Source organism: Phascolarctos cinereus, unplaced genomic scaffold (assembly GCF_003287225.1).
Source record: "Phascolarctos cinereus isolate Bilbo 61053 unplaced genomic scaffold, phaCin_HiC Scaffold_4;HRSCAF=312, whole genome shotgun sequence".
Classification (NCBI taxonomy): domain Eukaryota; kingdom Metazoa; phylum Chordata; class Mammalia; order Diprotodontia; family Phascolarctidae; genus Phascolarctos; species Phascolarctos cinereus.
Window position 1 is genome coordinate 461,701,489 of NW_027555847.1, and position 25,156 is coordinate 461,726,644.

Genomic DNA, 25,156 nt, shown 5'->3' on the forward strand with positions numbered 1-25,156 from the left:
AAATGCATAGGTATTCGTAGTACGTATCATTGGGAAAATTCCCCCCCCCCATTTTTAACATACCTGCCCCACTATTCCCAAGATCATTTTGTGGCAGAACAGTCTTTGTGCTTTGGCAATGACTGATGAGTAAAGAGCATTTCCTCTCCCTCCCTCTCATTCTTGGGTTGGACAGTATGAGTTACACAGTAGCACATATAGATATAGATACATGCATGTATATATATGTGTATATATGTATATTTCTATACATAGATATACATATATTGGGGGTATATGCTACTAAAAAGCATTTTGTTGAAAGGATTGTGCAATCAAAAAAATCTTAGATACCATTTCTTTGCACAGAAGGGGAAACTGAGGCCCATGGGGATTAAATGATTTGCTTGGGCTCATGCAGGGGGAGGAGATATTGCTATAGGCCCCTGCAACCTTAGTCCCATATGAAAAAGAAACTAGGATTATCCTTCAGTTTTTAGATTCCGGGAGGAGATAGGTATTAGCCATACATTTAAAGTTCCTATGGGTTTTGAGCACTCATTTATGGACTTGTACCTGTTCTTAGCTTTATGCCTGACAAGTGAGGAAGTAGGAGGATTCATTACTTTTTTTCTTTAATGTCCTTAGCTTTCTGGCTACAAACACTGTTTATCTAATGCATTGAAAATGGAAGTCCTGGCCCCTGTGTAAAATGCTTTCTTTCCTAAGTTAAAAATCCAGACACATGATCTGTCAGTGGATATTTTGGGGACATTTTCTTCATGAGGAAAATAAAATGTAGTATTTCAGGAAAATCTAGGATGTATGATTGTTGTACCTATCAGAGAAGTTTTCCTTAAGATGAAAATAAATAAATGAGAAATACTTTGGTTATTTTGCAAGCATTATAAGGTGCAGGAAGTGGAGCACGTGGTGGATTTGTCTGATCCTAGTGGTTAACTTATTTGATGATTTCAACTTTGATGTTCTTGAAAGGGAGGAAAAGAAGAAAAGCAATATCCGGGCCTCTCCGGCTTGAAATAAAATTGCTATCCTTAGTTTGCCCTTGTAGTGTTCAGCAGCAATGCCTTATCGATCAGAATTAGGAAGTTAATAAGGTTTGGGCTAATTAATCAGATGGGTAGGGACTGGAACTGCCCTGCAAGGCTCAATCAAGTCATCAAACTCTCAAGCCATGAAGAAGATAATTATAGGAAAAGGATGCCTGTTATATAGTAACAGGAGTCTAGGAGAGGACAAGAAAAAGATAGAGAACCTCCATTTTCTTTTGTACACTTTTCTGATATAAATCAGACCAAAATGACCAAAGTACAGTGTTTGGTTTCCTATTGGAGAATTAAGCTGAATGAATTTATAAATCACAGCCCTGGGTAATTTGCTTGGCCCAGACTCTTCATTGATGAACCTGTGCTTATTTATAATTAGATTTATTCTTCCCATGGCTTTTGGAGGACTGGGTCCTTTAACATGAACAATAGTAGTCCCCCGATTGTTTCAGAAGTTTTGATTTATACTCAACAAACATTTTTATAATCAATTGATGGTTACCTTTTGAGGTCCTTCTCAGTGTAAGATGTTTGAGGCTATGCAGTGGGCCTGCTTCATCTTATAAAATGCCGAAAAGTTATTCCTTAAGGTAATGAATAACTGGTGTCTGGTGGACAGCCAAACATCTGCTTTCTTGGGGGCTAATTGTTCTAAAATGTCTCCCTGCTGATATTATGATAATACCAATAAAAGGAAAAGGAAGGGGAGGGGGGAGGGCACAGCTAGGTGGCTCAGTGTATAGAGTACTAGGCCTAGAGTCAATCTTCTCAAGTTCAAATCTGGCCTCAGACACTTATTAGCTGTATGACAAGACATTTAACCCTGTTTGCATCAATTTCCTTATCTGTAAAATGATCTGGAGAAGGAAATGGCAAACTACTCCAGCATCTTTGCCAAGAAAACCCCAAATGGGGTCATGAAGAGTCGGGTACAACTGAAAATTACTGAACAACAACAAAAATAGAAAGACGTGCATGCCTATTTGTCTAATCTCTTCATCTTTTTCCTCTGTTTTCTCCACTCTGTTGGGGAGAGGCAGTAACTGAATAGGAAAACAATTAGGTTCCCTGAAGAGGCTGGACTGCTGTGCAGTTGGGTCTGACCCATGGGGAAATGGGATTTATAGACATTTGTTCCATTGTGGCTTGGTGTAACTGTGGGTTTTATTTTAATTTATTTCATCTTTTTGACATTTAATTTTTATTTATTTTTTCTCAGTTATGTGTAAACCCCAAAATTTTAATATTCTTTATGTTGAGTTGTAAATTCTCTTCCTCCTCTCCCTCCTCTTTGAGGAGGCAAGCAATTTGACATAGGTTATACACGTGTAGTTGTGCAAAACATTCCATATTAGCCATGTTGCAAAAGAAAACTTATACCAAAAGACCCAAGAATAATAAAGTTTAAAAAAAAAGTATGTTTCAATCTACATTCAGATGTCATGAGTTCTTTTTTCTCAAGGGGAATAATATTTTTCATCATAGGTCCTTTGGAATTGTCTTGGATCATTGTATTGCTGAGAATAGCTAAGTCATTCACAGTTGATTGTTGTACAATATTGCTGTTACTATGTACAATGTTCTCCTAGTTCCACTCACTCACTTTGTCTCTAGCACAACAGAATTCTATCACAATCATATTCTACAACTTGTTCAGCCATTTCGCAATTGATGGGCATCCCCTCAACTTCCAATTCTTTGCTATCATAAAAAGAGCTGGTATAAATATTTTTGTTCATATAAGAACTTTTCCTTTTGCTTTGAGTTCTTTGGGGTACAAACCTAGTAGTGATATTCCTGGGTCAAAGGGTATACACAGTTTATAGCCCTTTGGGCATAGTTCCAAATTGTTCTCCAGAATGTTTGGATCAGTTCACAGCTCTTAGTGTATTAGTGTCCCAATTTCCCCCACATCCCCTCCAACGGGTATCATTTTCCTTTGTTATCATATTAGCCAATCTGATAGGTGTGATGTGATATTTCAGAGTTTTAATTTGCATTTCTCCAATCAATAGTGATTTGGAGCATTTTTTTCATATGACTATAGATAGCTTTGATTTCTTTGTCTAAGAACTGCCTGTTCATATCCTTTGACCATTTATCAATTGGGGAATGATTTGTATTCTTATAAATATGACTCAATTCTCTATATATTTGAGAAATGAGCACTTTATCAGAGAAACTTGCTGTAAAATTTTTTTCAACTGTAGGTTTTTTAAAGTTATGCTGGGACACATTGACTCTAGCAAGTTATATCAAGGATTTGATCTCAGTCTCAGTGACAGCCTATTTGTTCTGTCTCACGACTGGCCTAGGAAAGTACAGAGAGGCTTGCCACAAGTAGATTAGCCAGTAGGTGAGAACTCCTTTGGCTGTGAAACCCGTAGAAACCTGTTGCTGTTTATTTTGTTTATTGTCGTTTCAGTCTTTGTGACCCCATTTGGGCTTTTCTTGGCAAAGTTGTTGGGGTGGTTTATCATTTCCTTCTCTAGCCAATTTTACAGATGAGGAAACTGAGGCAAACAGGGCTACATGACTTGCCCAGGGTTACAGCTAGTAAGCATCTGAGGCCAAATCTGAACTCCGAAAGATGACATAAGCCTAATTCCCCAAAGCTGTTCAAGGCTCCCTACCCCATGTAGTTTGGTCCTCACCAAATTTCTGTCCTCCCCAATCAAAACCCTTTGTACTTGATGTGAATCTAATCAATAATTCTAATCTAAATGTAGTAATTGGATTAGATGGTTTCACACAATGAATTTATGAAGCTACATGATTCATATACCTATAGCAGGGGTTCTTAACTTGGGGACCATGAACTTAAAAGAAAATTTTTTTGGTAACAATATTTCAACATGATTAATTTCCTTTGTAATCCTATACACTTTATTTTATGCACTTACAAGCATTCTGAGAAAGCATCCCATTGGCTTTACTGATCCACAACAGAAAAAAAGGTTTAATGCCTTTGAAAGGTCTTGGAGGAATATTAGGGCATATAAGAAAGGCATTCATTCTAGGTTTACAAGAATCTTTGAGGCTTATTAATACTTTGGTCTTCCAAACCCTCCTTGGGTCTATGTTGTAAAAAAGCACGGTATAATCAGAAAGCCTTAACCAGAGGTACTACCAATGCTTGTGAGTGGGTGAATCATTCCTATGTATACGTGGGATGTCTTTGTTATGCCTCCTGTTTCCCTTTTTCTTTTATTGGGGAAAATAGCCTTATTCCTGTAGTTCACATATAAAAAGAAGACAAAGTAGTTTTGGGAGGGAACACACAAGTAGCCATTGGGCTCAAGAAAAACTTCAGGTAGAAGGTGATGCTCTGACTGAATCTTGTAAGAAACCATGATTTCCAAGAGATAGAGGTAAGGAGTTCAAGGGTGTTACTAGGTGCATAAAGGACTGGAGATGAGAGATGGAATATCTGTGTACATGGGATGACTAATAGCCCAGTGTGGCTAGATCCTACCATTCAAGGAAGAGAGTAAGATGTAAGATGACTGGAGAGGTTGAAAAGGCTAGGATTATCTCATTAGTGGTTAGAGGCAGCTGGTGGATAAAGCTCTGGGCCTGTTGTCAAAAAGACCTGAATTCAAAACCGGCCTCAGACACATCCTGGATGTGTGACCCTGAGCAAGTCACTTAACCTCCATCTGCCTCAGTTTCCTGAACTGTAAAATAAGGATAATAATAGCATCTACTTACCAGATTTGTTATAAAGATCCAATGAGAAAATATGTGTAAAATGCTCAGCATAGTGCCTGGCACATAGTAGACCTCAATAAATGCTTATTTCCCTTCTCTTCCCTCTTCCCACTCCCCTTTAATGTGGATTTACCTAATCAGAACAATTCTGAATTCCTACTTACTCAAAGCTCCACATATTTTATTAATCTGCTTTATTTTCAATGAATCCTGCTTGTATGACTTTGGAATGTTGTTGACTTCCCATGAAAACAGACAGGCTTAGATATTAATACGCTATTTTACTCTTTTGCATTGTTGTTGTTGGGCTTTTTTAGTCATGTCTTATTCTTCATGACCCCATTTGGGGTTTTCTTGGCATTTGTGGTTTGTCATTTTCTTTTCCAGCTCATTTTACAGATGGGGAAACTGAGACAAACAGGGTCACATAGCCAGTAAGTGTTTGAGGCCATATTTGAACTCAGGCCAATGAATCTTTCTGATTCCAGACCTGGCACTCTATTCACTTTACCACTTAGCTACTCCACAGTTGTGCATAGAATCATTCAAAAGAATAAACAACAGATAATAAAACATCCATTGCATGCCTGTATTCCTGTAGCCTCTCCTAGGTCCAGGCCATTGCTATGTGGTGTTTGAGAATTAGGTGTACTAGAGCCAGCTCATATCATCTTGCAAGGACCAACTATTAATTTTCAGTGGGAGCATTTACTCCTCAGAAATCCCAATCACTGCAAATCATCACTTGATTTACTATTTTGTTGATTGTCTTGAATTAAGAAAGTGATAGAGAAAACGGAAAGAATGCAGACTAAACTCCAAAGCTTTGAGAGTTGGTTGTTAACACTTATTAGCACACCGCTGATGAGAAGACTTCATATATAGGAGTAGCAGGAAGGATATGGTTCAGTTGTTTTTCTCCATCATGGCCACTCCTCTTGTCAGCAGGCAAAGGATTGTAGGAAATACAACAGAGATCTATAGGCATAGTCAGTAGGGCAGGGATTCAGGAACTCTGGATTTGGGACCTGGTGACTTGGTCTGGCATAAGATTATTGACTTGGGACCCAGTGTAGACAGAAACTATGAATGCTATTGCTTTTCTATACGGTGTCCATTTGTTGACATGGACCTCCAACTGAATGTCTCTCTGGCTACCTATTCATGGAGTAGCAGGAATAGACTCAAAGGTGGACCTTAGCAAGGAGAAAAGATTGATGTTTCACTTTAACGTATTTCACCTTTGGTTCAAGTTTCCAGTCAATGAGTGTTATATCTCATCTGCTTCTATCCCTTAGGAAAATCAGTGTGTTACAGTGTAAAGAGTATTATACTTGGAATCCAGCAGGGTATAGATTTAAATCCCAGCTCTGCCACTTTTTATCTTTGTGACCTTGGGCAAATCACTGTGCCTCACTTTCTTCATCTGTAAAGTAAGGAGATTGGACTAGATGACCTAAGGTCCCCTTGACCTCTAAATCTATAATCTTTTGTTCTCTACTTTTCTGCCTTATGGGTAGGGTTGATCTTAGCCATAGAGCTGTGGTCCTTAAATAGGGTCTAAATTTTTAACCCCAGATTATGTTCCATAAATTGAAAAAAAAGTAGAACTGGAAGACTGGAGTATATACTAATTTTGACTATAAAAGAAGAAAAATTAAAGGGATTGAATAAGCAAAATATCCTGATGATGAGGACTAAATGATGAGTGACTGAAATTATTAAGATTTTTTAAAGAAAGCAAATGTGGTTTTTTACTGGTGTAGGGATCTCTGGGTGAGTAATTCTCTCTCCTAGTGCAATTTGATATCTGTCCTACACCTCAGGAGGCTTCCTAGATACTGAGAAGTTGAATGATTTGCCCAGGTACACATAGCCAGGATATGTCAGAGGCAAACTTGAATGCGGGTGTTCTTAACTCCAAGGACAGCCCTCTAGCTACCATGTACACTGACTCTATGTACTTACTGCATTGAAAATAGTTCATTTAATTGTAAATTGTTACTAAACAAGTTTTGTTGATGGTGTTGATTCTTAATGTTAATCTTTTAATGCCATATTTGAAAATAACTGACATCTGAATATTTTCTACAGCAACCTGTCGATGGAGAACATGAAATGAATAATAGGACAATATTTCCTATAAGGAGTGCAGACCTACAAACACTGTTGAATGGACACCTACCTCCTGACAAAACATTTACCTCAAATAGCAGAAGCCAGGAAAAAAAAATTCTGTTTCCTAGGGAGCCATGAGGTTTCTGCAATATTTATGACATTCTAATCCATATCCCATTTGCACATAATGGATCCTTGGGTTTTTACCCTAGTTGTATTTCTGTAGAGAAGAATTTTTAAAAGCACCAGGTTGAGCTTTAAAAAATCCCCACACAATGGAGAACAGAACTGGAAAACACTAAAACTGCTAGTCATTTGATTGAAAGGAGATTGATGGTGTCCTTTGAGGTTGGAAATCATGGAGGAAGGTCCACCATCTGGCACCACTCTCCCTTTCCAAACTTCCTTTTTCCTAGACTACCTTTTCCCCAACATGCTCTCTATCCTCCAACCATCACTCCTGAGTGACTTTCTGACTCTTTCAAATATTCTGCAGGTTCAGAATCCCAGACCGTCAGAGTAGTACAGGAGACCAGAAGAGATTCTGTGCCGTTAGCTGGAAAGCTGACCATGGGGTAACATCCAGGGAAATACAAAACAGAGGGGGAAAAAATCTGTGCATTAAAGGAACCAGGATTGTTTTTTCCCTGAGGAAAAGGAGCAGAGAGAAAGCATAGCAAAGGTCCTCCATGGACATGTATTGCTCCCACTTGCAGGCTCTGGAGGTTCCTCTTATTGAGGTTCCACTCTGGTTCATTCCAAACTTATTGAGTCATCATACAGCCTTTGTTTGAAGAAAATGAGGGGATAGATTCATTGTCTTCTAGAGTCCCTTCCATCTCTAAAGCTATGATCCTATGAATTCAAGTGAGAAAGAACTGTCCACCACCTCCATTTCTGAATAGGTGTTAATTATTAGAAAGTTTTTCCTTATATGAAGCTTAAATTTTGCCCTTTGTGCTCTGCCCTCTCCTTTGTTCACACCGCTCTCCATACTTTGCCTTCCCTTCTTTGTCTGTTGAATACCTATCCATCTTTTAGGTAGAGAAAGAGCCTTTGGAGTCCAACTCAAATGCCACCTTCTCCAGAAAGCTTTCTCTGACCATTCGGTTGAGTGGTACCTTTTCCACATGTGAACCTCACATTGTACTCTGAGTGTGTATGATGGAACTTACCTTGAAGGCAGGGGCTTTCTCCTATTTAAACTTTGTAATTCCACTATAGCAGCATTCTCAACCACTGTTTGTTAAATTGAATTATGAATTAGTGGCCTCTTTAAAAATTTCTAAGGCTGATCAAAGACAAGGAGAAAATGTGAACACAATGTACTTTGTACATGATTTCTCCTGCGACTTTAAATTGATTCAGGTAGCATTGGCCTGATTTTAAAAACAGTGACAACAGCAATTTAGCACATGCCAGCAATCCCCCCCCCCCCCCCCCCCGGCAACACACACACTAGGAGGAAACTTGCCTAGAACATTTACTTTCTGAATAATTATTTGAATGGACTCCTGGATGATGTATCCTATTTAGATATTTTCATGGCTCTGTGATCTCAAGGTGGGTGCTCCCTGCAGATCATAGGCCCATCTACACTTTCTCTTCACATGTGCCCCTTGTCTGTGGCCTCCTGTAGGTCTAGGGAGGGCATCCATGGATGCCGAGGGAGCATGTGAACTGTTCATTAGCCATCCCTTAGTCTTACTTACTCTTACGTTATGCCTCCTTTTCCAGTGAGACATGTCTCTGATAACATATTTCACATCACTTCTGCATAATTCTTCATTGCTAATATATTGAACCAACCAATACCCACCATGTACCTCTCCATTGACCTTGAGTGACTTGCAACTTTAAACTTTTGTAAACTGTGGTATTCCATGATTTGGGGCCACATAGCATCAACAAGTTGGGCCCTTGTTTCAGGGGAAAGCTTGAAGTCATTAAAAGCTTGATGCAATTTCCCAAAGGAAATTCAATTTAATCTCTTTTCCTCCTATTTAATTCCATGGTAGTTTCTTGTTCACTTACCATCTGTCTAGGATGACTATATGGGTAGACCATTCCTATCAATTGTTAAGCCAACTACATATCACAGATGGACAAGAAATACTCTTCATCCATTTTGTTTTTCCTGTGTGTATAGCTAGGTCAAATTCTCTTAATAATTAGGGGTCTCATCTAGAAGGCAAGTAAAACATTGTGACTTTTAGACAAATCACTTAAACTCTGTGGAGCTCCAGTTTCCTCTGCAAAGTGAAGGGGTTAGAATAGATGATCAGTTTCTGAGATCTTTTCCAAAGTCTCCAAGTGGTATGAATTGGATCATACATATACTTCTGTAATTCCAGGCTATTTAGTATTTACTAGTTATCATCTTTGGTCAGTTAGCATTCAAACTTGAACTTTAAAAGTGAAAAACTTCTATTTCTACCGATGTACATTTTCCTAATTTTCCATGGAAAGGTATTATATATTCTAATTAGGGTTTTACACCAAAGATTACTTCTGAGTAGCAGTGTTGAATAGTATCTGTAAGTCTGTGTTCTCACTACAAATATTCAGAGTTGATAAATCACAAGACTGTGCCTTCCAAATTTGGAAAGCATTCGTTATACAGAATTAACAGTGACTATATATCCTCTGGGTTAGTGGTCTTTCTTTAGCATTCTCGTTTGTCAGCAGTGCAGTGGTGCTGGGAAAATCTAATAATAAAAGCAAGCAATAGTGATTAGGACTTATGGATTAACCAAAGAGACTCTCAGGAAGAACCTATAAATTTAGAATCCAATCATAACTGTTTGGAGTTTACAATGTCCTTCCTGAGGAAGATGAATGAAGTCTGAAAGAGAAGTGGCACCTCTGTTCATCAATGACGAATTTATCAGAGTCCTTGCCTTTGTATGTGTCACATTTATGAAAAGATATTGAAAGTTTAAAAAAAATTAGATACAATAACAAAAGAAGATGAGAGACTCTGTGATGTAATTGAAAGAATACCGAACATGGAAGCAGAAATAGACTTGGTTGGGGCAGCTAGGTGGCGCAGTGGATAGAGCACCGGTCCTGCAATTAGGAGGACCTGAGTTCAAATCCAGCCTCAGACACATAACACTTACTAGCTATGTGACTCTGGGCAAGTCACTTAACCCCAACCACCTTGCAAAAAAAAAAAGAATAGACTTGTGTTGAATACCTTTCTCTGATGGTTGCTAGTAGGCAAGTCAGCTAAACTCTCTGACTCTTAGTTCCTTCATCTGTAGAATGGGAATAATACTTAATACTGTCTATGTCTCAGGGATGTTGTAAAGAAAGCACTTTGTAAACCTAAAAGCACAATATGGATGTGAGCTCTTAATATTTAAGTATTCAATTTCATTTATATAAGACAGATTAAAAATGTTTGTTCCCTATGTATTAAAAGCATATAATCTCAACATTGATGGATATATCATTTCATTAACTGTTATTTAGATGTCTGATATATAAAGTGATGACTCTCCTTTGAGTCTCAAAACTCATTTATTGAAAGATATAACAAGACTGAACTACATTATATGGTATAGTGGATAGAGGGCTAGCCCTGGAATCAAGAAGCTCTGGGTTTAAATGGTACCTATGGCATATATTAGCTTATGTAGTTTGTGAATGTGATGGAGAGCTATTGAGTTATAATACAAAGATAATCTCAAAGATACACACAAAGACTTATGGAACTGATGCAGAGTGAGGTATGCAGAACCAGAAGAATAAGTTACAATAACATCAATATTATAAAAAGTCACAATTTTGAGGACTTTTCTAAATTCATGAAGAATGAAATGAGCAGAACCAGGTCCCCAAGAGACATGGTTAGTTAGTACTTTTATCCAAGTTCATTCTAGTTGTTTACATTTGTTTCTTTTTTTCTCTTTTAATTTCCCCCTTTAAGATCAGAAATTTTGCTCTGCCTGTCCCTATTCCTTCCCCAGAAATATCCTCCCCATTCCTTCTTCCCTTCCCCACTTGTTTTCCTGTTGATTTTGATGTATTTCTACACCAAACGTGTGTGTGTGTGTGTGTGTGTATGTATGTATGTTTTCCACCCTACTTAATCCATTTCAACTAAGAGTGAAGTTTGTCTGATGGCTGTTTGTCTCAACTTTTTCTTCATGTTTTTATACTCTTGTCCATATGATCCAATTATGAGAAACAGCAACTTTTTCCCTATATTAGTAAATTCTGCCTTTTCTCCTTTCTTCCCTTTTCCCTCTTCAGACCCTCAGAACAGGGCCAATCCATCCCTAGATCCTCCATTTTTCTTATTTAACTCCTTTAATTCTCTTTTACACTTGTTTTATTTTTTTTTAAAGTCATTTTATTTTCAGGTTTGCATTCTTTCTCTTTTACCTTCTCCTCCTGACCCTTCTTACTGAGAAAGCAAAAAAAAAAAATCCTTTACAAATACAAGTAAGCAAGCAAAACAAATTCCCACATTGACCATGTCTTAAAAAAGGGAGCCTTAATCTGTACTGAGTCTATCACCTCTCTGTCTGGAGGTGGGTACCATGTTTGACTCATTATGAGTGAGCTGGTCTGAGCTGGTCTTTGTGTCAGTACCTTTGGAAAACACTAAATTTCTGAAGGGACATTTGTTTCTTTCTCTCTCTTGTAGGAGGTTCTTAACTTTTTTTGTGCCAAGATCCTTTTCTTGTTTTATTGCTGTAGGTATAGGTAGTACATCTCGTATGATATTGAATAATAATGGTGATAATGGATGGTCTTGCTTCACCTCTGAGCTAATTGGAAAGACTTCTAGTTTATTCTCATTACAGATAAGTCTTGCTCTTGGTTTTAGATAGATAGCACTCATCATTTTAAGAAAAAGTCCATTTATTCTTGTGCTTTCTAGTGTGTTTTTTTAAAAGAGGAATGGGTGTAGTATTTTCTCAAAACCTTTTTCTACATCTTTTCCTATATTTGTATATTTTTGTTTTTATTATTGATGTAGTGAATAATGCTTATAGTTTTCCTAATATTGAACCATATTTGCATTCCTGGTGTAAATTCCACTTGATTATAATGCATAATCTTTGTGATATATTGCTATAATCACCTTGCTAGTATTTTAAACATTTTTGCATCAATATTCATTAGGATGAATAGTCTATAGTTTCCTTTTTCTGTTTTTACACTCCCTGATTTAGGTATCCAAACCCTATTTCTGCCATAGAAGATTTTGATAAGATTCCTTTACCTATTTAAAAAAAAACATTTTACATAGTATTGGAATTAATTGTTCTTTAAATGTTTTATAGAATTTACTTGTAAATCCATCTGGTCCTGGGGAATTTTTCTTAGGGAGCTCATTTATGGCTTGTTCAGTATTTTTGTATGATAAGGTTATTTAAGCATTTGATTTCCTCTTCTGTTAATGTGGGTAACTAATATTTTTGTAAATATATCCATTTCATTTATATTGTCAGTTTTATTGACATGTAATTGGACAAAATATCTCCCAATAAGAGCTTTAATTTCATCTTCATTGGTTTTACATTCACCCTTTTCATTTTTGTGAATGATAATTTGGTTTTTTCTTTTTTTTTCTTTTTTAATAAATTAGCCAATGGTTTATCTATTTATTGTTTGTTTCCCTTCCCCCCCACACCAGAAAACTAATTCCTAGTTTTATTATTGGTCTATTTTAAAAAAAAATTTTCAATTTTATTAATCTCTCTAGATTTTAAGGCTTTCTATTTTGCTGCTTAATTGGGAATTTTTAATATGTTCTTGTTCTAGTTTTTTTTTTAAATTTGCATGCCCAATTCATTGATCTGCTCTTTCTCTCTTTTCTTGATGTAAGCATTTAGAGATATAATTTCATCCTAAGTACTGTTTTGTCTGCATCTCACAAATTTTGGTATGTTGTCTCATGTTGTCATTCTTTTTAATGAAATTATTGATTGTTTCTATAAATTGTTCTTTGACATACTTGTTCGTTAGGATTAGATTATTTAGTTTCCAGTTAATTTTAGTCTATGCTCAAAGCTCTTTATTGAATGTGATTTTTATTGCCTTATGGTCTGAAAAAAAGGTGCATTTAATATTTCTATTTTTCTCCATTTGTTTGTGAGGTTTTTATGCCCTACTACATAGTCAATTTTGATAAAAGTGCCATATACAGCTGAGAAAAAGGCATAGTCCTTTCTCTTCCCATTCAATGTTTTCCAGAGGTCTATCATATCTAACTTTTCTAGAATTCTATTCATCTCCTTAAAATCTTTCCCTCTTATTTTATGTTAGGTTTGTCTAGATCTAAGAGGGCTAAATTGAGGTCCTCTATCAGTATAATTTTATTGCCTATTTCCTCTTGTAATTCATTTAACTTTTCCTTTAAGAATGTGGATATTATGTCATTTGTTACATGCATGTTTATATGCATGCATGTTATTATTTTGTTATATTATTATATATTATTTAATATAATACAATAATATTATAATCATAATAATTATAATGCAGCATATTATATATTTTAGCAAAATGTAGTTTACCTGATTATCTCTTTGAATTAAGTCTAATTTTGCTTTTGCTTTGTCTGAAATCATGATTGCTACCTCTGCCTTTTTTACTTCAGCTGAAGCATAATAGATTCTGCTGTAGCCCCTTATTTTAACTTTCTGCAGTGTCTTTCTATTTCAAATGTGTTTCTTGTAAACAGTATATTGATGGATTCTAGTTTCTAATCCATTCTGTTAATTGTTTCTGTTTTATGGGTGAATTCATCCCATTTACATTCATGACCACTAAATGTCTATTTCCTTACATCCTATTCCCTTCTATTTATCCTTCTCTTTTTTTACCCTGTCCCCTCCTCAAAGATTTATTTAGCTTTTGGTCATCATCTCCCTTAAACTACTCTCACTTGTAGTCATTCCCTACCACTACTTCTCCACCCTCCACCCCTCCTTCTCTCTGTCCTTTCTTCTACTACTTGCTGGTTGGAGAATATAAATTTCTATACCCAAGTCTCTGTCTCTCTTTCTTTCTCTCCTTCTCTCTCTCTCTCTCTCTCTCTCTCTCTCTCTATATATATATATATATATATATATATATATATATATATATATATTATATATATATATATATATACACAAAAATATACATATATAATGTGTATATATGTGTGTGTGTATACATATATATACATATATGAATATGTATATATATATTCTTCCCAATTTGAAATAGTTCAGATGAGAATGAGGTTCAAGCATTTCCCATTCTCCCTCATTTTTCCCTCCAATGTGAAAACTCTTCCTTATGTGCCTCATATATATGAGATAACTTTTTCCATTCCCCCTCCTTTTCCTGCCTTCTCCTTTTCTCTCTTCCTCACCCTTCCATTCTTTTTTTGAGATCTCCCCAACATAATAGACTTACACCCACATTTCTTGTCTCAGTAGACTCCTTCTAACTGCCCTAATAAGGATAAAGTTCTTAGGAGTTAGATGTATCATCTTCCCATATAGGAATGTAAACAGTTAACCTTATTAACTCCCTTATGATTTCTCATCCATATTTACTTTTTTATGTTTTTCTTATATCTTGCTTTTGAATACCAAATTTTCTATTCAGCTGTGTTGTTTTCATCAGGAATATTTGAAAGTCCTCTATTTCACAGAATGTCCACCCCTGCCCCCAGCCTACCCCCACTGGCTTTGAGGATCATATTCAGTTTTGCTGGATTGTAATCCTGATTGTACTTCTAGCTCCTTTGTCTTCTGGAATATCATCTTCCTAGTCCTCTGCTCCTTTATGGTGGAAGCTGCTAAATTTTGTGTGATTTTGACTGTGGTTCTATGATATTTGAATTATTTCTTTCTGGCTGCTTGAAGTATTTTCTCCTGCACCTGGGAGCTCTAGGAATTTGGCTATAATATTCCTGGGAGTTTTCATTTGAGAATCTCTTTCAGGAGATGATCAGTGGATTATTTTGATTTTTACTTTGCCCTCTGGTTCTATGATGTCTGGGCAGTTTTCCTTTATAATTCTTGAAATATGAGATCTAGGATTTTTTTTTTATCATGGCTTTTAGGTAGTCCAATAATTCTTAAATTATGTCTCTCTGATCTATTTTCTAGGTATTTTTTTCCTGGTGAAATAGTTCACATTTTCTTCTATTTTTTTTTCAGTGTTTTGACTTTGTTTTTTTATTGTTTCTTGATGTCTTATGGAGTCATTAACTTCCACTTGATCAGTTCTAATTTTTAAGAAGTTATTTTCTTTAGTGAGGTTTTATACCTCTTATAAACCTCTTAATTCTCTTTTTTGTAATTTTTTTCTATTGCTCTCATTTCCCCCCCCCCAATTTTTCCTCTATTGCTCTTATTTGGTTTTTAAAATATCTCTTTCTTTAGTTCTTCTTGGAATTCTTTTTGGGCTTGTGTCCAACTTGAATTTTTCTTTGAGGCTTTCCTTGTAGATATTTTCAAGTTGCTGTCTTCTTCTTAATTTGTGTCTTGAGGTTTTTATGGTCAGGTTCTGTCTGTGTGGTTTGCTCATTTTCCCAGCCTGCTACTTGATTTTGGATTTTATGTTTGAATTGGGTTCTGCTCAGTTCTGGAAGACGTGTCTAAGCTGAGCTTCTGTAGGTTGATATAGGGACCAATAGGTTTTTAGCATTTTCTAAGTGGTATGATCTGGGGAGAATTCTGGTAACTGCTCTCCTGTTTTGCTCTCTGGTCCTTAACCATGTAGGGCCTCTGATCCCTTGTGACTATGACCAGTTTTCTGGGTGAAAGAGCTGTCAAATAGCACCTGGTTCTATACCCAGGCCTAGCAGAGGAGTCCCTTGGAATCTCTTTTTGACCAGGTATTCAGTTGCCTTATCCATCCCTGCATGTTGGGTGTGTCTAGTGCTCTCAATGCTGATAATGCAGCTGCTACCTCCAAGGCCTGTGGCCATTGCTGCTCCTACTGTGAGCTGTGTTCCGGGCCACTTCCCACCTCAATGTCCACGGATCTCTCTCTTTGTCTAAGCTCCCCTGAGCTGAAATAATGACTCACTCTGACTTTTTGTTGATTTTTTTGCTCAATTTGCATTTTCTCTGGTCATTTTGTAGGAGAAGTTTTAGGGGAAATTTGACAGGTATGACCTTTCACTCTGCCATCTAGACTCACTTTTGGTTTTTTGTTATATTGAAAACTGACATACTCATGCTGGTTACTGGTTGCTGGTTGCCAGGGCTTCCAATAGCCCTGCTGTGAGTTTACAATCCCTCTGGACCTTTCTTATGGGGATCCCTCTGTTCTTGATGCTTGTGGACAGGGAGCCTTGCAAGCAACACCTCTTTGGCCTTTTTCTGGTCATGATGAGAGGCAAAGGCCTATTTGCTCATTCTGATATGGTTTCCTGATAGGCCCCTTTCCTATTGCCTGTGGGCTGCTGGCTGGCTTTTTATGATGTCTTGGGGTGGACATTATCATTTATTATAGTTTTTAATTGGATTTCTTCCTCACTATTTGCTCTTGTATGAATTTTAGGATTTTGATGGAGTAGGTATGAGAGAGCTGGGCAGACATCTTGGGTAGAAGACCTCTATTGATTTCTAAGTTAAATCTACAAAGAAGGTAAGATTTTTGAGATGAGAAGAGTACATTCCACGCATGGTCTGTGCAAACACTTGTAAATGTCAGCTTGTGATGTATCAGAAATAGACTGAGAAAAAACAAAACAAGGATGTGAGACGTGCTGATATAATCTGGAAAGGTTTCTTAAAGAGCTAATGATTGAGAAGCAAGAAACAAGATTTTGAGTTCATCATGGAATTTAATAAAGAACCTGGGAGATTATCTAATCTGACCCTCCTTATTTTATAGATGAGGAAATTCAAGTTTTATGACCCACCCAAAGTTACACAGTTAATTAATGGCAGAACTTAAACTGGAGGCAGCTAGGTGGCCCAGTGGATAGAATGCTGGGCCTGGAGTCAGAAAGACCTGAGTTCAAATCTGGCTTCAGACACTTACTAGCTGTGTGACCCTGGGCAAGTCATTTAACCTCGATCTTAACCACTGGAGAAGGAAATGGCAAACCACTCCAGTATCTTTGGCAAGAAAACCCCATGGACATTATTGGCATGATACGGTCCATGAGATCACAAAGAGTCGGATGTGACTGAACAATAACAATAATAACAAAGAATTAGAACTCAGGTATTCTGATTTCTACATTAGTTCTCTTTCTACTAGTAATGCTAATCAGAGCTAGAATAGAGCAAAGTGAGAATAGGTGCCTAAGGAAAGAGAATACTTGATATATTGAGTAGTAGCTAGGTGGGGAAGTTTCTGGGCTTCAGAAAGAACATGACAACCATTTCTGTGAGTTGTCCAAAATTCAGTCTTGAATCCAAGGGATTCAGAGAACCTTCCTAGAGAAGCAGTCAGGAAAAAAACCTTAAGTGAAGGGGTTGTTTGCACTGTGGAAGTGTGCCAAAGAAAAGAGCATTGGCTCTGAAATCAAGTGACCTGGGTTCAAAACCCATTTCTGTTACTAACTACTTATGTGACCTGAGAGAAATCACTTAAATCATTGGGCCTCAGTTTCTTCCTCTGTAAAATAAGGGGATTGGGCTAGGTGGCCTTTGAGGTCTCTTTCAGTTGTAGCGCTCTATGATCCTGTGCTTAACAAATGGTATCTTAAGTCCTCGATGATACATTTTGAGTAAATCTGTCTTCGTGTCCTATGTCCTTTATGATGCTTTCCCTGAGTACTGGAGCCCAGCCTTCATTGATCTCTCCCCCAGTCTTCTGAAGTAGTAAGCCAAAGCCGAGACTCAAACTGAAGGTGATTAGTCCTCGCCCCAAAGGATGTGGATCAACAAACGTCTGCAGCTTCAGTCTTAGTTTGGATGGTGTTCCTTGGAAGTGTCTCACAAGCACAGTGCCTGGCACATAGTAGGCCCTTACTAAATGTTTATTGAAGTGAATGATAAGAAATCTCACTCTTGTAACTGATACTGGCTCACTGTCTATGATAGCAGGGGTGAATTTTAGAGTGCCATCTACACTCTGCTGTCTGTGTGGGTGTTTTCTGTCTCTCTCTCTCTTTCTCTCTGTCATACACACATATTATATATATGTATAGATATATTTATATATAATTGTATATGTGTTTATATGTATGTATATATGCATACATATATTTACAAAAGCAATTGTGTATTAATTTTTATTTTTGTTTTGATTTATTCAACTACAGCTCATAAAATTTAGCCATCTGAATTGTAAGAGAAAAGGGTAATAAATGTAGCAAAAGATCAATGAGTTTGAAAAAAAATAAAGGAAGAGAATAATATTTAAAATATCATTTAAGAAAGATCAGTTTCCCCATTAGTATTTAGTAAAGTCTGACATTTTAAAAAAATTCCTTTTTTATTGGCAATTTAACAGTAGTTAAAATAATTCAATATATAGAAGAAAAAGATAGTATGAGAAACTGAAATGTTACAATTTTCTTGTTTTCATTTTTTTTAAAGCATACATACATACATACATACATACAGAGAGAGAGAGATCCTAAACTGCACTAAGATTTTTGGTAAGAAGATGAGGAGGAGGAGGAGGAGGAGGAGGAGAAGTGTGTATGTGTGTGTGTGCTTGTATAAGCTTTAATTGCTTAAAACTATTCTATAATTTTTGCAACACCTTGTATGTATATATTTAATTTAACAAGTTAGTAACAAAATTGCTGTTTATTCCCTGATGTAATTTTTTTTCTTCTATGCATTTTTAAGAAATGTTTTAATGATGCTTTTTTTTGCATATCTATCACTACTCACTAATCTACCACTCCAGCCCTCTAATTAGGCCTCTCTTATAAAAAAATATGTATAGTCAAGTGAAACAAATCAAACATTGTCCCTGTCCAAGAATGCATGTCTCATTAAGCACCTCTAGTCCATCACTTCTCTAGTTTTGATTGTTTCTTGGGCAAACACAACCTTGTACAGTATTTCTTATTTAAGCCAGTAACTTCCCAGGTTTTCCTCTACTTTCTTCCATGGCTGCCATTATGACATTCAGTCACTCACTAATTTTATTCCCCTACTCTTCTTGTGAATGAAACCCTTTTGACTGGATATGTTGCCACATTCAGTAGCACTAGACCTGAATACTAGTTTTCAATAATCTCAATCATACCATAGAAAAGGAATAATTTTTTAACTTGACAGAGTAATTATGGTCAGGATCACATTTATAAGTGTCTTCACAGCTATTTTAACACAGAGCATCATATTCATTATGAATTGTAGGCTACATGAGGGTAGGGACTATGTCTTATCTAAACTTTGAATCTCCCTCAGCATTAGGAAACACAAGGAATTTTTACGTTTGTTATGAAAGTTAGTAAACATAGCTTTAATTGGGGGAGACTACCCCACGCTAGACATTCTTGGAAAATAGTGTGAGGGTCAGTGATGGTGGGGGCAGGGATGAGGGAAGGGGAAAGGAAGATCTTGCTATTTTAAGTCATCTGATAATTTCCAATTCAATCCAATGATCATTTATAATTATTTATTAAACATCTGATAGTGCTAGGGCCTGGGAATACAAAAATAAGATGAAAAAGTCTATCCTCAAAGAGTTTTATTGGGAGAAACATATACAGATATTAGTAAACACAAGATTAAGTGAATGTAAAGATTTTTGGTGGTAGGGAGTCACATGGAGGTGTCAGGAAAAATCTTGTAGCCACTTTAGCTGAGCTTTAAAGGGAACTAGGAATCTCTAGAGGCAGAGGTAAGGAAGCCCTAGAGGACTATGGAAGGGGTTTTAGCAGCAAGGTGACATAATATAGAATAACAACGTTCATGTAAATGCCTAGTGTCTGTAGAACAAGCTGATAGAAAGTCAAGTCTCCACTAGAGCCCATGTTGCTGTGCATTGAGAGGCACTTTAGTCCTATCCTTTTCTCCTTTTTTTCTCTCTTGTACCCAGTACAAAGCCTAGGTCCCCTTCTTAGCCGCAGTAAGATTTAAAGATTGGTTGCCACCCACTGTTTCTATTCCCATCCTTATGACCCCATCTAAGATCTTGACTTAATGAGAGGCACCCAGCATGTTGTTGCTAAGTCTGCCAAGTGAAGAAGAGGTCCCTGGCTCTGATTTTCCTAGAATCTAGCATAGGACACTCAGTTATAAGAAGCCCTCACCTCCTTGTCATCATCCCTGTCCAGCTATACGTCTGCTCTGTCTCCTTTCTTTGAGGAATATAAGCACTATCAGGGATCCCTTATATATCCTACCTACATTTCCTACCCTCATGCAAATCTCTACTTTGGGTCAAAGCTTCATTCATCTCACCTTAGTTATGACCTGGGCACCAAGCAGAGGGTAAGCACTTAAAAGATGTTTGTTAAATTGATTTGAAATAATGGCTAAGAGTTGAGTATTTAGATCTGAAAAACATTTCATGGCATTTTTTTCCCATCTCACCCTATGAAGCCAAGGTAGATCTTAGTGGAAGATAGGTTCTAGTCTGGACTTTAAAATTGCAGCATAAAAAATATAATCCCTACTTTGTGAAAATAAAATTTTGAGTCTTCAAAGATTACAAAATTCGGGGTTTCCAGAGAAACATGAATGTGCAGTTCAGGGCCTTGTTAAGAAGATTCATTGACCCTGTTATTCGTGAAAATGACACTTGAGTTGTATCATTCAGTGCTGCGTTAGAGCAGCTCTCTGACAGTGTCACTAGCATCAGCTGACCCATGCCCATTTTTTCCAAACCAGTGATCTGAGCCGGACATACACACAGGTAATACCCCAGGTGGCTTATTAGTAAGACAACTACCTCATTTAGTAATCTGGTATCCAAAAAAATTGGCCTAATGAAGGTTGATTTTTGCCCAAGTGACCCTCAGTCAGGTAATTAACACTGTGAATCGGGGGTGTGGTACGACACATGGTTTCCTCAAGATGCTACTTCTCTTTATTAAACAAACCGAAAACAACAACAACAACATATGTCTAGGCTGTTCAACATTTTGTTGAGATAGGGGAAAAATGTTGTTGAGTTTCTTTTTCCTCAGAAGATGTTATTATTCCTTCTGCATTTTTATTTTAGAATTTCCTTTCAATAGTTTTTTAAAAGTTTTATTCTGAAGCCTTCAATTCCCTACTGCATCTTTTATGGCAGCTAGGAAATGCAATAGAGTACTGTATGTGGAGTAAGGAAGACCTGAGTTCAAAGCCTGCCTCAGTTACTTATTAGGTGTGTGACCTTGGGAAAGTCACTTAACCCTGCTAGGTTTCCTCATCTGTAAAATAGAGATTTAAATTGGATTTAGCTCACAGGGATGTTGTGAGGATCAAAAATGATAATATATGTAAAGTGCTTTGCAAAACTTAAAGTACCATATAAATATATTATTATTATTATTCAGACAGTTAGGGCAACTATGTATTTACAGAGCTAAGTGCTAATTTCCTTTACTGGAATTCTTGCTATAGGCTTTTAATATAATAATTTAACAAAAAGCTGCTTCTATACTGAGAGAGTTATTTCCCTGAATTCTTTCCTGTTAGTTTTTTCCAACAGTAAAACATTTTTCTTCATCCTTTTTGTACATTAACTTTATTCTTTATGACCAGATGGAATAGAGATGTTTACCATTGCCTAGTGGGAACAGTTCTATAACTAGGAATTTGGCCAGCTAGGGTCAGAGCATTCTAAGTTGTATATGTGATGTAGGTAAACTGGAAACAGGGGAAATATGAATTGAGGAGACTAAGGAACTGGGAGGTTAGGGTGCCTAAAAAGGGGGAAGGGATTGGGGTAGGTAAGAAGACTGTGAACCAAATATTGAACTTATGGAGAGAAAGAACTGGACCAGGGGAGCTATGGATGAAAGTAACAAACATCTGGATGAGGATGGAATGAATATTAAAGGCTACTGAGTGACTACCTGAAAATAGCAGAAGGGACCAAAGAGCATAACTAGCATCTTCTCCTGGCCCTATATGTCAGGGATAAAAGAAAGAGATTTGGAGAGGGTGCCGAGAGATGGAGTATCTTTAGGAGAAAGCTTGTGTTGTGGGGATGATTGGGAGGAGCTCACGATGTGGGCATATAATCTGTTCCCCTTGTGTAGTACACGTACCTTGGCCCCTTGCTAAAGAATATGCAATGCAGCAGCTCCTTATTGGTGCTTGTAACTGCGGGGTTGTGTTGAAGATTATTAGTGATTGATTCAGGAAGGGCTGCTTGCTCTGTGGGTTACAGGAGGAGTTGAGGTGAAGCAACTCTGGCTTCTTTGGGGACATGTTCAGAGTCTTCTGTCATTTGGACTTTTAGCAGAGCTTCTTGGGGGAGGAGTCCCCTAGGCCTTGGGTCACACTAGGTTTCTATGATCACCAGAAAATGGAAGGAATGTGAGAGGAGGGGAATTTAGGAATAGAAATTTCGATCTGTTTGTATGGGGTAACATTCCTAGAGAATAGTATGAAAACCCAAAAGACTTGCACTATGTTTTGGGGGCATAATTGCAATGCAAAATTTGAATTTTAAAGGTAGACAATGAAAATATGCAAGAATACACTGATGAAAGCTCTTTACAAGGGTAGGTGAATGAAACCAGTGAAGAACAAAATCCCAGGTATGCTAAATAATAATAGTATAGTTGATCCTTAGCATTCACATGTTTAACTTTCAGGACTCATGATTTTATTAGTAACCTGGTTTTTACTTTTGAGTTGGCAACCACACACATTTATGGCTATATTTGTTATTAGGTGTATTAGAGAAAAAAAATGAAAGGCATGATAAGAATAGCTAGTATCGTACTGGACTCTCCATTGGAAAAGATACTATGAATTAAACACATCTGCTGCCTGCTTTGCCCCCTCTCTGTTGAAGCATTTGCTTTTAAATATTCTTTTTAAAATTAGGTTTCAGTTATGGGGCCTTATATGCTCACTTAGGAGAAACACTTTGCCCAAGATTGGTTGACAAAAATAAATTGATAAGGAATGTTTGACCCATCATATCTAACTTGAAACATGCTAAGTTTGTCTAAAACAAGCAGCTGTTAAGTATGACCCTAATACTTTATAATGGCAAGGATCAAAACCAAAATACTGCAATTGCTCATATTTATATGATACTCTTAAGACTTACCAAATGCTTTCCTTATGAAAAACTTATGTGGTAGAAAGTATAACCTAACTCCCCGCATTTTACAGATGAGAAAACTGATCTTCAGAGAAGATGACTGATTTGTCAAAGCCCTAAGGATCCATATTCTAATTTGGAATTTTCTTTTTCTTTCTTTCCTTCTTTCCTCTAAATTGATACTAAGTAAGCAGCTAATAACATTAAAACAAGATTACTTTTCATTTTTAATTTTGTTTCCCTGTAAGGTCACATTTAAAAAAAAATGACTGTCCTGCCAGCATGTATATATATTAGGAAGAATGGTTTATCTAGTGGTTATTTCTAACGAGATATCCTTTACCTACTGGGATTGATGCTTATTAACCTTGGCCTAATTGTGGTCTTGGACTACCACTCATTTATTATTTATCTTCATGCCCTCTAACCTGGTTCTCTATCTATTTTAACCAAACAAGACAGCCCTAAGGGCTTTTTCAAGCCAGCCTAAAGAACAGGCAACCTTCCAGAAGGCTATAGGCCCTAGGCTCTATCTCTTTAACGGGGATGTCTTGACTTGTACTGGAGCCAGGAGCAGAATTCACAGGGCAAATGAAAATCTGTTTTTTGCATTTTGACAGAAAGCATACCCTCAAGCCAGAGAGATGAAGTTTTAATGAGTCTAGTTGGTGTTTTAGGGATATGGTACTATACTAGTTCCCTATAATCATTCCTGCATGAGGTTGACTGTCTTGCTTATTTGCCAGAAAGTCCCTAGTTAATGGTGCCACTTTCCATAGTAAAGTTAAAAAAAAAAGGCCCCTGCCGACTTGTAGCTTAAATGAAATAGCTGCAGCTATCAGCATAATGGAAGTAAAACTATAGATTTACTGGGTTATCTTACTACTTAGTCCAGATCCTTGTTGTCCTTAACCACCTGCCTCTGCCATTCTTCATCCAATTTCAAGAGTTTACTATCTGACTCAGTCTTGCTCTCAGTCTCAGACTTTGCCCTTTCACACAAGAACTTAAGTATGCATGTTAATAATGTCTCCTCTTCCAGCCTGGCCTCTCTGTCACTGTCCCTTTCAATTCTAGTGATTCAGAACCTCACTTTAACTCAGTGGGCACTTAGTAGGTGTTTAATAAATGTTTGTTGACTTGACTCTCTCAATCTTCCATAGCTTAGATTTCACCATCTCCCACAACTATGCTCTCTATAATCTTAAATGCTAAAATTTCTCTCAGATCAGAACCTCTTAGCCTTCTATCTCTCCTTCTGCTACACTCCTTCTAAATCTATTCTTTGTTCTCACTGTGACCTTCAGCTTCTCTGTCTCTCCCTGTTCTCCCAATCTATCACTCCTGCCCTGGCTTCACTTTCCCTCCTCCACAATCTTCACCCTCTAGTTGACCAGTTGAATATTACATTATCCATGACTCCTTTGCCTCCTTAGTCTACTGGTATTCATGCCTTGCCAAACCCGAACCCTACATTACTCTCACCATCCACTTCGTCTCCTCTTATTCATGCACTGCTAAATGCTGCTGAAGAAAGTCACACAGGTGTCTTAAATAGGTCCACTTCAGATTTGTTATTGACTTTCCACTGGGTCCTCACTACTATATTGTAATCTTTTTATTCTTCCCTGATTGATTCTCTATCACACTTTCTACAGCTGCTGTTACAATCAGCCCTCCTCTTTTTTCCTAAGTATCCCTATACCACCTGTGCCTTCTTCCTCTCAGATCTCACTTCCTACTTTACTAATATAACTGGTTTTGAGATGAATCCCTGCAGATAGGGAGAAGTGTGCATACTTTGGCTACTTCTGATGGGGAGCTTGGGTGCTTACGTTTGGGTGCTTGTACTGGGACCCCAATTTCCTCCTAGCCTCAGAAACACTGTCTCTGACAATTTCTCCCCAGCCCAAGGACACTGTGCCTAGCAATTACTCATGAGTGGGCCCCAGCAAGACCCTTATCTCGCTCTCTGGTGCAGTTACAAATAGCACCTGAAGGAATTATTAGTTTGAACTGGCTTTGCACTGGGTCATAAAGACCTTCTTACCCACTGGACTATCTATACTACTGCCCTACCTCATTATCTACATCCTGGACTCCTCATTATTTGTATTCTAGAC

At 37.3% G+C, this 25,156-nt stretch overlaps 1 long non-coding RNA gene across 1 annotated transcript in view; it reads left to right on the forward strand.

The window, feature by feature from the left end:
* LOC144456699 (uncharacterized) overlaps positions 1-16,484 on the forward strand; it is a 43,537-nt gene extending 27,053 nt beyond the window's left edge. Inside the window, exon 3 of the long non-coding RNA XR_013485716.1 lies at positions 16,404-16,484. This is a non-coding gene — a long non-coding RNA (uncharacterized LOC144456699). The remainder of the gene's footprint in view (positions 1-16,403) is intronic.
* The last annotated feature ends 8,672 nt before the right edge of the window (positions 16,485-25,156 follow it).